Source organism: Choloepus didactylus, chromosome 3, assembly GCF_015220235.1.
Source record: "Choloepus didactylus isolate mChoDid1 chromosome 3, mChoDid1.pri, whole genome shotgun sequence".
NCBI classification, from domain to species: domain Eukaryota; kingdom Metazoa; phylum Chordata; class Mammalia; order Pilosa; family Megalonychidae; genus Choloepus; species Choloepus didactylus.
Window position 1 is genome coordinate 43,069,330 of NC_051309.1, and position 17,348 is coordinate 43,086,677.

The following is a 17,348-nucleotide window of genomic DNA, read 5'->3' on the forward strand; positions in this document are numbered from 1 at the left end:
TGTGCAACATGGCACAACGTGGACTGTTCATTTTTGTGCCTTCTGACTGCCACCTGAGTTGGACACTCCTACCCCCTTAGCTTTCTAAAATTGATATTTTGAAAACTGCTAAATATGAAAGTAGCAATGAGTCCAGTAGTTCTCAATTTACGATGTTTGGGTCACTGGCCTCAAAATCACTTGGAGAGCTGGTTGAAATCTTAGATTCCTGAGCTCCACCCTCAAACCCACAGAATCAGAATCTTTGAGAGTAGAAAAAGCATTTTGACAAAATTGCTAGATGGTTCTTGTGTATTTAGAAGAGCTCATATTAAAAAAAAAAAACAAAAAACGTTTTGACCAAACCAAGGGTTGTTTTACTTTAATCCAAAAGTAAACTAAAGGAAAACCCAGTGCTGCAGTGCTTGAGCAATTTAATGTAAATGTAAGCAGATGAACTTCAGGAGGACACCCACAATTTTAGAAGACAAGGTTGAAAAAGAATACAATAATATGAAATCGCTTTCAACTCTTGAAACCGACGGCTAACATAGATTTAAATGATAATGGGTTGTTCATGTAAATTATTTTGGATGATTATGTATTGGTCTATTTTTTCCATATCCTATACTCGATTTTAAATATTTTAAAGGTACAGCGCTCACGAATTGTTTTTGAGGTTTTTACACAAGGCAGCAGACCTCTTGGAATTTAACACAGTTGCTGGTTTGTTAGAACTTGGCCCAGAAGTCTTTGCTTTGTTCTTGGTCATTTAGTGTAGCAGGCAGAATCCATTTTAGATCGTTTTTTTTTCCAAACTGTTAAATCGTCCAAAAGCTACTCTCGTTTTTGAGAGTACCTCTCACTTTTGGTATTTCCTTATTTAGTTAGTTAAATAACTAAAGAGTGCTGCTTTTCTTTTTCATTCTTACTCTCAGTGATTTACCAGTCACGAAAGGGGAGTTTTGTATATGCCCAAAAAAGTTAACTTTATACAGTGTATTACTTTAATATTATATAACTTTAAAAACCAGTCATAAGATAGTGAGCCCTGAGGATAACAGTGAATATAAATAAATTGAATTTATACAATACTTGTTAAGATTCCTACTTTTATTTCCTTTCTTAAACATTTATTTCCACATACAATAAATGAAAAGAGATGCATTCTTTTTTGCAACAAATATTTAAAGAAGGCCTACTATACAAGGCATTTTTTGGGCACTGAGGAAAAAAGCATTGGGGGTGGGCAAAATTCCCTGCCCTGGTGGAGCTTATTTGTTTGAGGAGATAAATATACATGTTTACTTATGTATGTATAGATAGATACATTGTTATGAAGGAAAATAAAGTAGGGAAGGTGGAAGAGTGTAACTCATGTAGAGCCTTTTAGGTTTTGTAGAGGTATTTGGTTTGTACCCTGACTGAGAAGGAGAACTATTGGAGTGTTTTAAGCACAGAAGTTAACATAATATGACATGTTCAAGCTAGGTGACCTTGGACAAGTTCCTTAACCTTTCTGTGCTTCAGTTTTCTCATCTGTAAGATGCAGATAACAATAGTATCTATCTCAGAGGTTTGCTAAGAGGATTAAATAAGTGTATATTTGTAAAGTTCCTAGAGTAGTACCTGGCACATATTAAACTCTGCATAAGTGTTTTTTTTTATTATTACAGAAAAGAAATATAATAAATAAATAATATAAAATAAATTTAATGAATAAATTTATAAACATAGATTAAATAAAATAAAAGACTCACTACAGCTGCTGGATTGAAAATAATGGTACAGATGCAAGTGTAGAAGTAGGATAGACTAGGTATGAAATAACTGCAAAAATCCCAAGAAGAGATGGTAATAAGGACCAGGGTGATGGGGGAGGTGGAGAGTTGAAAAGATGTATCAAGAAATCAAAAATGAAAAAAAAAAAGGAAATTAAGGATGACTCTAAAGTTTTAAGCCTGAATAACGTGAATGATAACATAGCCACTAACTGAGTTGGAGGAGTTGGAGCTGATTTAGAGTCAGGATGTCTTTAAGACATCCAAGTATTTAAAAGTTAACTCCATAGTAACAGAGCTAGTGTAAGGCATTGTGCTAGGCACTGGTGGAAGAGTAACAAAAACAACAATGACACCATCCTTGCCCTTTATCAGGATCACAATCTATTGGAAGAACCAGAAACATACAAAACCAGAAAACCATAATTCAAGGTAAGGTTGTGATATGTACAATAATAGAGGTTTAAACCATGTTGTCTGGGAGCCTAGAAAAGGGATGCTAATGGAGCTTCACAAAGAAAGGGGCATTTGAGGCATTGAAGGGTGAGTTGTGGTAATGAATTGTTTCAAAGAGAGTAATAGTAGTAGAAGTAACCACAAGGTGGAAAAAAAAAGGGCCTAGAGAATTTTAAATGCAATTTCTCTTTGGGGAAAGGAGTTTGGAGGCGTTAGAACATTGTGCAACTGTCATTGCACAAAGGTGTGACATTGTAAGCCCCACATAATTTCAGTCAGCCCCTCTCCCTCACACATGAGCATAAAATCTACGTCCAAAGATGACAAAGGTAGCATCCTATGCAGAGTTTCAGGACAATTCCCTAACCCCCTTTTTTCAGCCATACTACAAACCCTAAATTCTTCCTATACAGAAATTCATGAGCTAAGCATGAATAGAGCAGTGCTGCCCAATAGAACTTCCTGCAACAATGGAAATGTTCTATACTTGCATTGTCCAACACGGTAGTCACTAGCCACCTGTGACTATCTGGCACTTGAAATGTGGCTAGAATGACAGAAGAACTGAATTTTTATTGAACAGCAACGTATGGGCTAGAGGCTACTATATTGGACAGTACAATTCTATAGAGTTTGTAGGGGTGATTGGTAGAAAATGAGGGTAGAAGATACACTATGTTCATATTGAGTGCCACAGAAAATGTTGAGCAGGATGGTAGTTTAAAAGGTTGAATTGGGATGATAGGAAACTAAAAACTTTACAGTGAAGGTGAGCTAAGGTAAAAATATAACCAGATAGATAAAAATGCAAAAATATCTAAGATGTTTAGAGCAATTTTTGACTAATATGTTTATTCTGTTTATCTGAAGTTACTTATTTGCTTTTGAACTTGAACTGTAACTAACTGTTCTGGTTTGCTAATGCTGCCATTATGCAAAATACCAGAAATGGATTGGCTTTTATAAAGGAGATTTATTTGGTTACAAAGCTACAGTCTGAAGGCCATGAAAATGTCCAAATTAGGACAGCAACACAAGTATACCTTCACCGAAGGAAGGCCGGTGGCATCCGGAAAAACCTCTGTTAACTGGGAAGGCACGTGGCTGGTGTCTGCTGATCCCGGGTTGTGTTCCAGCTTCTCTCTCAGCTCTTGTGCATTCTTCATAATGCTCTTGTGGTGTTTTGTTCTCTCTTAGCTTCTCTGGAACAAACTCTGAGCTAGCATAAGTCTGCTTTCAATGACCCTCTCTAAAATGTCTCTCTCAGTTGCTCTCCAAAATGTCACTCACAGCTGCACTGAGTTCCTTCTGTTTCTCAGCTCTTTTATATGGCTCCAGTGATTTAATTAAAATCCACCCTGAATGGGTGGGGTAATGCCTTCATGGAAATTATCCAATCAAAGGTCTTGCCCACAGCTGATTGAGTCACATCTCCATGGAAACAATCAATAGGTTCCAACATAATCAACACTAATATGTCTGCCCCAAGTTTGCATCAAACAACATGGTGTTTTGGGGGGACATAATACATCCAAACCAGCACACTAACTAAATCTATCCTGAGTATTTTCACAAATTACAGCTATGAATCATCCATATGCCTCTGGTGACAGAAATTTTAACAATATGTCGCAATCACTATGAAACTTTAAAAAAAAAGGCTTTAATTTATTTTAATGTCTTTCCAAGTATCACTGACCCCTTGGCTTAGAATTGCTAAAACTTAAGATGATAAGTTTAGGCATAAGATAATAGCATATATATCCATAGTGAACAAGATTAGTTTGACAAGTGTCAACTTGGATAGGCTATAGAATCCAGTTATTTAATTAAACCATTATCTGGGTGTTGCTACAAGATAGTTTGTAGATGTGATTAACATCAACAATCAGTTAATGTAAAGGAAAATACCCTTCATAATGTGAGTGGGCCTCATCCAATTAATTGAAAGGCCTTCTGAACAAAAACAGGTTTCCTGGAGCAGAAATTCTGCCTTAAGACTGAAGCATTGAAATCCATGGAACAACACTATACAAAAAGTGAACCCTGAGTTAAGCCATGGACTTTAGTTTATAGTACAATGTGCTATCATCAATTGTAACAAATGTTCCACACCAATGGAAGCTGTTGTTGGTGGGGTGGTATATGGAAATCCTATATTTTATGCGTAGTTCTGTACACCCAAAACTTCTCTAATAAAGGGGGAAAAAAAAGAAAAGAAAAAGAAAACTTCCACCTGAGTTTCCAACCTACTGTCCTGCCCTATAGATTTCAGGCTTGCTCTCTACCCCACCCCCAAACATGCAATCACATGTGTTTCCTTAAATATTTTCATGTCTTATATATGATTGATAGATCCATCTATCTCTCTATATATGTGTATGCTTATGTATATATATATCCTTATGTTTCTGTGGAGAACCTAACTAACACATTTCGCTGATGACTGATAAAGACAAAAAATATTAAGTCTGAATCATTTTGGCCTGTATGACCAAGTCTTTAATGATTAGCTTGTTTGTTGTAGTAATTTAAAGGTTTTCTTTGAATTCTGTCTAGTAGCTTAGTCTCCATGCACATCTCTCTTCAATTTAAAGTGTGAAATCTGATCTGCATCATTAGTTATATTACCTTTCTTAAAGTTGTTTCATCAAAATTAAGTATTATTTAACACGGAGGAATAGCAAACTAAAACTAAATATTTGCAAATATAAAAGAAACTACAGGTATATGCAACATGGATGAAGCTTATGGCATAATATGATCCCCTTTTTATATAGTTCAAAAGCAAGGTTCAGGATATTGGTTATCTCTGGAGTTCAAGGTAAAGCAGAACACTGGGAGACAAGATGAGAGAAGGAACACATAGGTAAATATATTCTTGGTAAAGCTTTATTCTTGGGCTGAGTGTTGGGTTCATATGTGTTCATTGTAGAATGAATGAAGGAAGGAATGAATGACAGCAATCCATGGATAATGACCTAAGGATTATGATTAATCCAGTTCAAGTTACCTGAGGTCCAGAAGAGAAAAAAATAAAATTCAAAAAATCTAATACTGTAACATCTTTTGAAATCACATCCCCAACTAGTGAAAAAGTCAAAGAAACTCTGCTCCTTTGATAATTTATATTTAGTAGTGGTAGTAAAATCAAGGAATTATTTTGAGTTATATTTTGTACAAATGCTTCTTTGCAGCACTTCCTCAAATTGCTAGTGTTAGGACGATAAATTATTACAGGATGGAAAGAGTTTTCAGGATAATTAAACTTACAACAACCATACTATGCTATATTTTTATTATGACGCTTGGGAAGTCAGTGTCCTACCCATTTTATATCATTTTAAAAATTAAGAAAGTAAAATTATGACAACTACATCACCACTGTAAAGCAGAATGGCCTTATTTATCTAATAAATAATGATAGGATAATCACTGCCTCCACTCCCATATCCTTTTTTTAGAAGAGTAGTTCATACTTGAGCCATAATTTTTTTTCTCTCTCTCCCTCCTTTTCTCTCTCTATTCCTCTCTCTTTTCCCACCCATCCCCACAGCTGACTGGGCCTGCAGTGCCGTGATACCTGACCCAACAAAATGCAGTAACTGGGCTGAGCTGAGCTGAGCTGAGACTGTGAAATAAAAGACTCAACAACAGAGGAACTTTCAGCTAAATTACATAAATGCTGAAAAAGTCTTTAGCTCTTTATGTATGTGTATGCTAAGGAAATGAGTTGCTACCCAAAATTTTGTCCTTATTGTTCGGTTTTCCTTGGATTCCTTAAGAATTGTTTCCTTACAGTAACCCTCCTTTTGCTTGAGCTAATTTGACTAAAGATCTGATTTTTAACCACCAAACATGGTTGGATTCAAAATTAACAACTGGACATCCTGAAATTTTAACCATGATTCATAAACCATAAGCCCAGCCATAAGCAGTAGCTGTAAGAAAGCAAAATCATTTATAAAACTCCAAGAAACAAATGTGTAATTACTCTCATGTTTTTGGTCTGAATGTTTGCTTTTGAGATAGACCTGTGGAAAATGTATAAAACCGTGACCAACTAACTACTTGCCTGATTTCTACATTGTTCTCAATTGTATTAAGTTTATGAGCCTACGTCTGACTCTAGACTCTGCACTTTCATTTTTCCACTTTCATATGCTCTCATAAAAACAATATGCAAGTTTATTCACAATTGCCAAGAGATGGAAACAGCCCAAATGTCCATCAAAGGACGAGTGGATAAACAAACTGTGGTATATACACATGATGGAATATTATGCAGCTGTAAGACAGAACAAAGACATGGATCATGTAATAATGTGGATGAACCTTGAGGACATTATGTTGAGTGAAGTTAGCCAGAAACAAAAGAACAGATTCTGTATGGTCTCACTAATATGAACAGACATTAATGAACAAACTTTGGGAGTTAAAAGCTGACAACACAGGCGACCAGGAGATAGAAAGAGGGCAGAGATCAGCCATTTGATGCTGAAGGACTACAGAATGTTTAGGATTGATTGCATAGATCCAGAAATAGATAGCATAATACTGTGTGATGGTAGCATGGTATTGTAAGTACACTGAACAAAGATGTCTGTGAGTAAAGCTGAAAGAGGTGGAATAGGAGAATGTATGACACCAGAGGTGAAGATAGATGATAAAGACTGGGACTGTATAACGTGGCAAAAACTGGAGTGGCCAATAACTGTTACTAAATATACAAATATAAAAATGTTTTTGCATGTGGGAAAGCAAATGAATGTCAACCATGTAGAAATTTGAAAAAGGGAGGGTATTCAGGAAAAAACATAATCAAAGCAAACTGGAGTCTATGGTCAACAGTAACATTGTAATATACCTCCATTAAATGTAACAAAGGCAATATGCCAATGCTAAATGTATATGAGAGGGGGATATAGGGGAGTAATATGGGATTCTTGGTAGTGGTGTTATTTGCTGTCCTTAGTAGTATATTGTATTGTATGACATGTTATTTTTCTTATCATTTTTTCTTATTGCTAAAAAAAAAACAAAAAACAATTTTTCTTGTAGTAATCAGTATGTTCAAGTGCTGATTGTGGTGATAAATGTACAACTTTATGATGATAACATGAACAACTGATTGTACACTGTGGATAAATGTATGGTATGTGAATATAACTCTATAAAATTGTAGGAAAATATATATATAGGAGTAAAAGTGTTGGAGAAAACATGGTGAGAGGGATGATGCCTCACCGATATGGACTAACTACAATGTGTAAACTCAGAATTGAATCTTAGAACATAGCCTAACGTGGACACAATAATTGTAATAGTCCCTAGATTGTAAGCTCTTACAGCAGTTAACTCTATCCCTGAATTGTAAGGCCTGTCTCTAAACTTTGAGATGCTGATCCCCTAGCGTATAACCTGATTGGTCTCTGGAACAATGCATATCTCTGAGACACCTGAAACTCAGAGCTAGAGCTTGGCAGCTATGAATGTCAGTATTAGTGCATACAGCCACTGTCAAAAAAAAAAAAAAAAAAAAAAAAAAAAAAGCTGAAAAAGAGCCCAGACTTCAATTAGTGATATGAATGAAGCAGGTCTGGTTAAGACCAGGGCAAGCCAGGCCAAAGGGTAAAGGTTGAAACTGATTGTGTTTTAAAACTTCAACTTTCATATGAGACCAAGGGAATAGATATCTATTTGGTACTGGATCTAAATTTTCTAAACGGTACAACTCTACAGTCGATTTGTTCAAACACCACAATTGCATGGAACTTTGAATAGGAAGTGAGATACGGTAGGTTAGCATAGGCTGGAGTGAAATAGTGACACATCCTAGAGTAATTTGGGCAGATAATAAAAAATATATTTACAGCCTCCCCCTCCCCAGCCCCGAGAATCTGGGGGAAGGTGCGGATGTGTTGGACATCCTCACCTGGACTGGTGTTGATGTTGTCGCAAACATTGGGACTGGCGGTTTGATGTGCTGAGTCCTCGAGCATGGGACTTGCCCTTATGAAGTTCATTACCACAAAGGAGAGTCTAAACTTGTATGTAATGGTGCCTAAGAGTCTCCCCCGAGTACCTCTTTGTTGCTCAGATGTGGCCCTCTCTCTCTCTAACTGAGCCATCTCGACAGGTGAACTCGCTGCCCTCCCCTCTACGTGGGACCCGACTCCCAGGGGTGTAAATCTCCCTGGCAACGCAGAGTATGACTCCCGAGGATGAATGTGGACCTGGCATCGTGGGACTGAGAGTATCTTCTTGACCAAAAGGGGGATGCAAAATGAGACGAAATAGTTTCAGTGGCTGAGAGATTCCAAATGGAGTCGAGAGGTCACTCTGGTGGACATTCTTATGCACTATATATATATCACCTCTTAGGCTTTAATGTATTGGAATAGCTAGAAGTAAATACCTGAAACTACCAAACTCCAACCCAGCAGTCTGGACTCCTGAAGACAATCATATAATAATGTAGATTACAGGGGGTGACAGTGTGATTGTGAAGACCTTGTGGATCACACCCCCTTTATCTAGTGTATGGATGAGTGGAGGAATGGGGATAAAAACTAAAGGACAAATGGGGTGGGATGGGGGGATGATTTGGGTGTTTTTTTCACTTTTATTTTTTATTCTTGTTCTGGTTCTTTCTGATGTAAGGAAAATGTTCAGAGATAGATTGTGGTGATGAACGCATAACTATGTTATCATACTGTGGACAGTGGATTGTATATCATGGATGATTGTATGGTGTGTGAATGTGTTTCAATAAAACTGAATTTAATAAAAAAATAAAAAATAAAATCATAAAAAAAAAAGTGGCTGGAATGAACCCAGGCTAATTATTTTTCAAGAGTTTATCTCCACATAGATACACAAGACTGGTGACTTTGCAAAGAGTCAAAAGATTTTGGCTAAGCATAAATACTTTATATGACTGTTAGTGAGTTACAGTAAAAGACACATTTGAGCCAGGATTGTGTAATAAAGTTAATACTGGAGAGAAAAAAAAAACAAAAAACAAAAAAACAATATGCAAGTAAATATTTAAATAAATAGTTAAGGTGGAGACACTCCAAAATGGGAATGTTGGTAGGCAGACAGCTCCACCAAACTTTGGCTCAAAATATTAATTTGTCAGCTGATATGCAAAAGTTCAGTTGCTGGAATTTGAGAAGCAGTATAGAAATGGGAATATATAAAGCACTAAATGAAGTTGTATAAAATCAAATGGACTAAAGTTGTCAGCTTATTTAATAATCAAGTAACTTTTATATTCATTTTATTAACTAAGGAATTTTTATAAGTGCTTTGTTTTCTTTTACTTAAAACCAGTCAAATGTCTTAATAACAAGTGTGGCAGATTGTAAGAATAAGTACCTGAACTTATTTCCATTTTAACTGGAAATGTGACTGCTTTTAGAACTGGAGGCCTGTACTATCTAACTTATTCAAGGAAAGTGCCAAGAATTTGCACAACTTTTGCCTTCTGAATTTTTCCAAGTAATTACAGAAACTGAATAGTTTTTGGAAGGTGGGTTACCTAGAGAAACATTGTTTTGAAAAAACTCTTCAGAGTTCAGTTGTGCAGGGACCTGTTTAGACTCTAAAGAAAATTAAGCGCTAGGTCTCAGGAAATTTAACAACAGCTGTTTTATCTTCTAATTGTAACTGAGATTTAGCATAATTTTCATAGTATGGGAAGCTTCCTGTTAATAAAACTTTTTGACAAATTGAGGCTTAACCAGAAAACTCTTTTTCTTTCCATTCTATTGAAAATATTTCTAGAATACATCAGTTATCTTTTCAGACTTTAGACAGCACAGAAGAGTGAACATAATGGGGAATCTTTGGTGTTTGAACATGCCCCAGGGCCTCAGGATTGTTAATCTGAAAGCCATTTTAAACTTGCAAAATTGTAGGTGTAGAATCAGAGATTGATTGAGCCAAATATGCTATGAGGCTGGAATTTTCCATGTAACTCAGTTTCAGCTCTATGAGTATGGGGAATTTTTTTTTCAATATAATGGAGAAAAACTGGTTAAGAACCTCTGTTAATTGAATTTTGATACATTCATCCACTCAACACTTACTATCTGGCAGCTTCTATACTAAGTATTGAGAATGCGGAATTAGACAAGGTATTGTCCCTGACTTCAACAGGCAATTTGAAGTTTTTTTGTGTAATCACAATGTTATTACTATATGGTCATGTGTTTGTACTATCTTACAAACACTAATTTGGAAAGCAGAAGTCTGGATAGAAGACAGAAGGGAATTGGGGTGGTGGTAGGCAGTGAAGAATTTTCTCAGGTGTAAGCAAGGAAAAAATGTTAACCATTGTTGTCTTTCAGCAATGGGATTATGTCATATATTTTTCTCTTTATTTATACTTTCATATACTTGTCAAACTTTCTGAAATGAACATAACATTTGGCTTGGAAAAATGTTTAAAATTGGAAAATAAATTTATAAAAAGAAAAGAATTGTGACAGATAAAAATCTACATTTAATGAGATAATGTACCTAAAGTGCTTAGCATAGTGCCTGGCACATGGTATGTGTTTAATAAATGTTGACTACTATTCTTAGTATTTGCATTATTGCTGTTAGGTCTTTCTTGCTGCAAGGAACAAAGGAAACCAACTCAAGCTAGCTTAAGCAAGGAAAAAAAATAATATAATGATTACAGAGATGACTCATAGAACATAAGAACAAAATTATATAGCTGGACCACAAGAAGGGACTAAAAATTGAAAAACTATCAGAAATGCAGTTTACTTTCCTCTGCAACACTTGCTTCGTTCTTTGCTCTTTGAAGAGAACCCCTTCTTTGCTTTTCAGTTTTCTTGGCATCCAGAAGAAAACCATCCTTTATCTTCTGAGTTTACACCCTTTCATCTTACAAATCAACCCAGACTAAACTAGAATCTCTTAGTAAAAATTCCAAATGGCAGGAACAACAGATCTTATACTTCTTTCTTCCATAGCACTTATCATTTACCATACTAAGTAATTTACTTAAGGATTATGTTTATTGTTTATTGGTTGCCTCTCCAACACCCTGTCTAATCAGTCAGAGCCAGGTGGGCAGGTTCATGTCTAAACATACTGCTAAGTGAGGCACAGCTAATGAATTGGGAAACCAATATCACTTTTCAGGGAAAGAAAGGATCATTGGGTCATGGACCAGGCATAGCCTCCAAAAGATTTCCACGAAAGTTTCATCTCTTTTAAAGTGGCATCAAGCAGTGTTCTTTATGTATTTAAAAAAAAAAGTTCCTAATTTACCCAGCAATCTGTAAAAAAAGAAAATCCTCTCTATTAACATCAGAGTTAATTATTTAAATATAATTTGACTAATCTTAAAAAAAAGAATATCTGCACTTAAATTTTAAAAAGTGAAATTTAGAGTATAAAACATACACTCTTTTGTGTAAGGCTTAATTCAGCATAATGTTTTTTAATTTCATCCATACTGTTGCATGTAGTTTTAGGTATTTGTTTGTTGCATGTAGTAGTTTGAAGTCGTTATTTACTCCAGAAAAGGCCATGTTCTTTTAATCCATTCCTGTGGGTGCAGACCTGTTGAGGGTGGAAACTTTTGATTAGGTAGTTTCAACTGAGATGTGACTCACCCCATTCAAGGTGGATCTTACTGGAGCCCTTCGTAAGAGGATAAAAGACAGAACCTAAGAGACACAGAAGCTAAGAGATGAAATTGAGAGACATTTAGAGAAAAGCCTTGGAGAAGCTATGAAAGGACCCACAGAAAAGAGAGAGGAAGCCACTGAAGCCAGAAGCTGAAAGCAATGAAACCCATGAGAGAAGGACCAGCAGACACCAGCCATGTGCCGTCCCACATGACAGAAGTGTCCCAGATGCCAGCAGCCTGTCTTCAGAGACAGTATTGTCCTGTTGGTACCTTAATTTGGACATTTCCATGGCCTTAGAATTGTAAGCTTGTAAATTAATAAATCTGCACTGTTAAAAACCAGTCCATTTCTGGTATATTGCATTCTGGTATATTGTCAGCTTTACTAAAGCAAAACATTGCATTATTCCATTGAAAGGATACTCTTATTTATTTATCCATTCATCTATTGATGGACATTTGGGTTGTTTCCATTATTAGGCTATTGTCAATAGAGTTGCTCTGAACATTCTTCTGTAAGAGATGAGAGAGTTTTAGTCCACTATTTTTCCCACCTTACTGCAGTGAAAGAAGCAAGAATATGTTCTTTGCTGTGCAACATTTTAATAGAAATTTAAAGAACAGTTCAATACTTACCTGATCCTTTTGTTGACATTCTGAAGGCACTTGGGCTCTATCAACTACAGTAAAAAGAGCAGAGTCAGGTAATTCAACATGGACACAGCAACAGCCTGACCTGAGTTCCAGATCACCAATACTTAATATAAGAGCCATAACTTGACATGGAGGATGCCCAGGTAGGAAAGGGTCCTCACTGATGCCCAGAGATGGGGAAATGAGCTTGCGTATACCCTCCAGTCCAGTTAGGAATCAGTAACTACCTAAGAGACTCTGGATCTCTGCCAATGGTCTTAACCCTAATTCCCTGTCTTTTTTCCTACTTTCTCCAAAGGGGATGATCCACAGCTCTAGCTCTACCATATCAGCCTGGGTTACTTTCTTTTCTTTTTTTTTTTTTTTTTTTTATTAAATTCAGTTTTATTGAAATACATTCACACACCATACAATCATCCATGATATACAATCCACTGTCCACAGTATGATAACATAGTTATGCGTTCATCACCACAATCTATCTCTGAACATTTTCCTTACATCAGAAAGAACCAGAACAAGAATAAAAAATAAAAGTGAAAAAAACACCCAAATCAGCCCCCCATCCCATCCCATTTGTCCTTTAGTTTTTATCCCCATTCCTCCACTCATCCATACACTAGATAAAGGGGGTGTGATCCACAAGGTCTTCACAATCACACTGTCACAGCCTGGGTTACTTTCAATGTGTTGGTATATTCAGCAGAAGCAATCCCTGCAGTACAACTCCTGGGCTGAGGCCTCCTGTGTAATGTCAGCTGCTACTCCCATATGCATCTCTGCCTGATGACTCCAATTTTTGTCACTCTATCAGTGACTTTAAATAGAAGTACATTACTTTACAAATATGTCAGCATTAAGAGTATCGGTATTAGGTGAATTTTTCATATTTTTGTATGTAAACAAAGTATTACAAATCATTTATTTTCCCCTTTGAGAAGAGAGAAATATCTTTTTTGGAAGAATTATCTTTCCAGGGAGGATTTCTAAGACCTTTACATATTTTACTTTCTTTTTGTTTCTGCTGTACTTCTTCTTTAGTTTTATACTTTTTCTTTCTTTTTTTTCTTTTAGCACAAAGTCAACCCCTGTTCTGGTCCCAGCCTCTAAGATAATTCATTCTTTTCACACATTTAACTTGTGCTTCCTGTCCCTAGAAGTACATCGTCTCTAACTGTTCTCCAGATTTCTCTTAAAGGGATCCTTCTGTGCTCCTGGCAGGGTTTCTCCTTTCAGCCTCTCCTTCTCAACCTTTAAATACCATACTTGCATATGAGCAGTAGGTAGTAAGGAGGACTTCCTTTTCTGGTAATATTCTGAACTAGATAACTGGAAAAGTGCTGGATAAATTACAGCAAACATTCTTTTAAGTGCAGAGCTGAGCCACAAAGAAAGTCAGTATAGTAGATGAAGGGTCACATATTCCATCCATCCCAATATGCACGCCCCTTTGCAATGCAACCATGCTACTATTCCTCCCAAGAGATGGTCTATTCCCAACCCTTTAAACCTGGGCTGTGCTTCTAACTAATAGAATGCAACAAAAATGCCATAATATGACTTCTGAGGCCACGTTGTAAGAAACCTTACAGTTTTCCACTTGTGTATTTTTGGACACTGTCCTGAGACTGCCATTTAAACAAGTTGGTCTAGCCTACTGGAGGATGAGCAACCACATTGGGAAGAACTGAAGTCCACCAGCCAACTGCCAGAACTGACAATGGGACATATGAGTGAGGACAAGGTGGACCATTCAGCACAGCTGATCTTCCAGATGAATGCAGCTTCATCAATGAGGCCAGGAGAAACCAACCAAGAAACTGCCCAGCCAACCCAGAGAACTGTGAGAAATATTGTATCATTGCTATGTGAAACCACTAAGTTATATGGCTGTTTGTTATGTAGCAATGGATAACTAGCAACCAGAGCAGTAAATGAGTGAGCCCTCACTCAGGCATCCCTGAGTCAAGGTTGGTGGAGTCTGCCTGTCTTGATAGCCAGAGGGCTTTGGTTTTAACAAGATCTTGACCTTTCATGAGTTGGGGGGCTGGAATTAAGAGGCAGGAATAAAGTCTAGACTTTCAAAGATTACACTCTAAGTGACAGGGTGGACTATGAAAAATTGCCTCCTCACGTAAGAAAATTACAAGAAATCTTGTCTGTCTTGGCATGTGTGCTGGTTTGAAGCTGTTATGTACTCCAGAAAAGGCCATGTTCTTTTAATGCAGTCCTGTGGGTGCAGACCTATTGCTGGTGGGACCTTTTGATTAGGTTGTTTCAATGGAGATGTGATCCACCCCATTCAAGGTGGGTCTTAATCCTTTACTGGAATCCTTTATAAGGATGAAAGACAGAAGGAGCCCAGAGAGCTCAGAGAGAGAAACACCCAGAGAGCTTGGAGAGAAAAGCCCCAGAGATGCCAAGAGTGGACTTATAGGAGCTCAAAGAGGAGGCCACTGGAACCAGAAGCTAAAAGCAATAAAATCTGGGAGTGAAGGACTAGCAGACGCTGACCATTGCCTTGCTATCTAACAGAGGAACCCCAGATACCAGTGGTGTTTCTTCAGAGAAGGTATCATCCTGTTGATGAATTAACTGGGACACTTTCATGGCCTTAGAACTGTAGATTTGTAAACTTTTACAATGTGATTGTAAAAGCCAACCCATTTCTGGTATATTTGTATTTTAGCAAACTGAATTAGCCTGGGATCAGAGTAGGAAAAAAGGTTTTGTTTTAATTTATTAGTACTGGCCTGAACTCACTTAGATACGGAGTTTGAATGTAAACCATCAATATATTAGCATCAGTCTGGGAACCCCCGGTTGGTAAGTTAAAATAAAAAATAGTCCCCTAATGCAAAATGTTAATAATAGGAAAAATTGTGTGTGTGAGGGGAAGGTATATGAGAATTCTGTACTTCCTTCATGATTTTTCTGTAAACTTACAATGGCTCTAAAAAATAAATAAAAACCAACCAAACAAACAAACAAATAAACAAAAAGTGGTTATGGCTCTTTTCCAGCTGGAACCATAGAGGGTGTCGAAGAGAAGATGTTGTTTCTGGCTCTGCTGGAAACCCTTAAGAAAAAGTGAAGGAATTTTGCTGAACTGAAGATCAAGTGCTTGAGAAAGAAGTTTGCCCAAAAGATGCTTTGAAAGGCAAGGAGGAAGCTTATCTAAGAAAAAGCCAAGCACTATCACAAGGAATATAGGCAGATGTGCAGAATGGTGATTAGAACAGCTAGAAATGACAAGAAACGCTGGCAACTTCTATGTACCTGAGGAACCCAAATTAGCATTTGTCATCAGGATCAGAAGTATCAGTGGTGTGATCCCAAAAGTTTGAAAAGTGTTGCAGCTGCTTTGCCTTTGTCAAATCTTCAATGGCATCTTTGTTAAGCTCAACAAGGCCTCGATTAACATGCTGAGAATTGTGGAACCATATATTGCATGGGGGTACCTGGATCTGAAGTCAGTGAATGAAGTGATCTATAAGCGTGGTTATGGAAAAATCAATAAAAAGCAGATTGCCTTGACAGATAACTCTTTGATTGCATGATCTCGGTAAATATGCAACATCTTTATACTGTTGGGAAATGCTTCAAAGAAGGAAACAGCTGCCTGTGGCCCTTCAAATTATCTTCTCCCAGAGGGGAGATGAAGAAAAAGACCACTTATTTTGTAGAAGGGGGAGATGCTAGCAACAGGAAAGACCAGTTCAATAGGCTTATTAGAAGAATGAACTAAGGTGTCTACTATGACTATTTTTATAATATGGTCAGTTAATAAACAGTGAGTGTTTTCAATTTTTTTTAAAAAAGGGAGGTCATGATGATCTATGTAGAAAATCCTAAGAAAGAGGTACCAATCTAATAAGTGATTTCAGCAAGCCATCAGAATATAAGATCAATACACGAAAGTCAGTTGTACTAGCAATGAACAACTGGAAATTAAAAATTTTAAATACCATTTACAATAGAATAAAAAAGCATGGGTTAATTTTTTTATTAGAGTAGTTGTAGGTTAGAAAAATCATGCAGAAAGTACTGAGTTCTCATATTTCCCCCCTCACACACACTGTTTTCCCTACTTAGGGTTAAATTTACCAAAATGGGTCCAAGGCCTGTACAACTGAAAACTACAAAACCATTCTGAGATGAATTATAGGTTATCTAAGTAAGTAGAGATACACTGTGTTCATGGATAAGAAGACTCAAATTGTTAAGAAGTTAATTCTCCCCAAATTGATCTATAGATTCAATACAATACCAAAGAAATTCTCATCAGCCTTTTTGTAGGAATTGACAAGCTGTTTCTAAAATTTATATGGAAATGCAAAGAACCTAGAATAGCCAAAACAATATTTTAAAAGAAGAATGAAGTTGGAGGACTCACATGATCTGATTTAGAGATTTAGTATAAAGCTACAGTAAGCAAGAGGTTGTGATATTGGCATACAGATATTCATGTAGATCAGCTGAACAGAATACAGTCCAGGAATAACCTAAATATATATGGTCAAGGTGCCAAAGTAATTCAGTCTCTTCAACAAATGGTGCTGGAAAAAAAGGATGTGCATAAGCAAAAGATAAACCTTCAACCTTACCTTAAACCTTATAAAAATAAGTTAACTTGAAATGGGTCATAAACTTAAACTAAATTTTTTTAAGAAGAAAACCATAGCCAGGCAAAGATTTCTTACATGGAACACAAAAAGCAAAACCCCCAAAAAGAAAGAAAATGTTAAATTGAATTTCATCAAAATTAAAAATGTTTATTCTTTGAAAGACACTGTTAAGTAAGAAAATGAAAGGCAAGC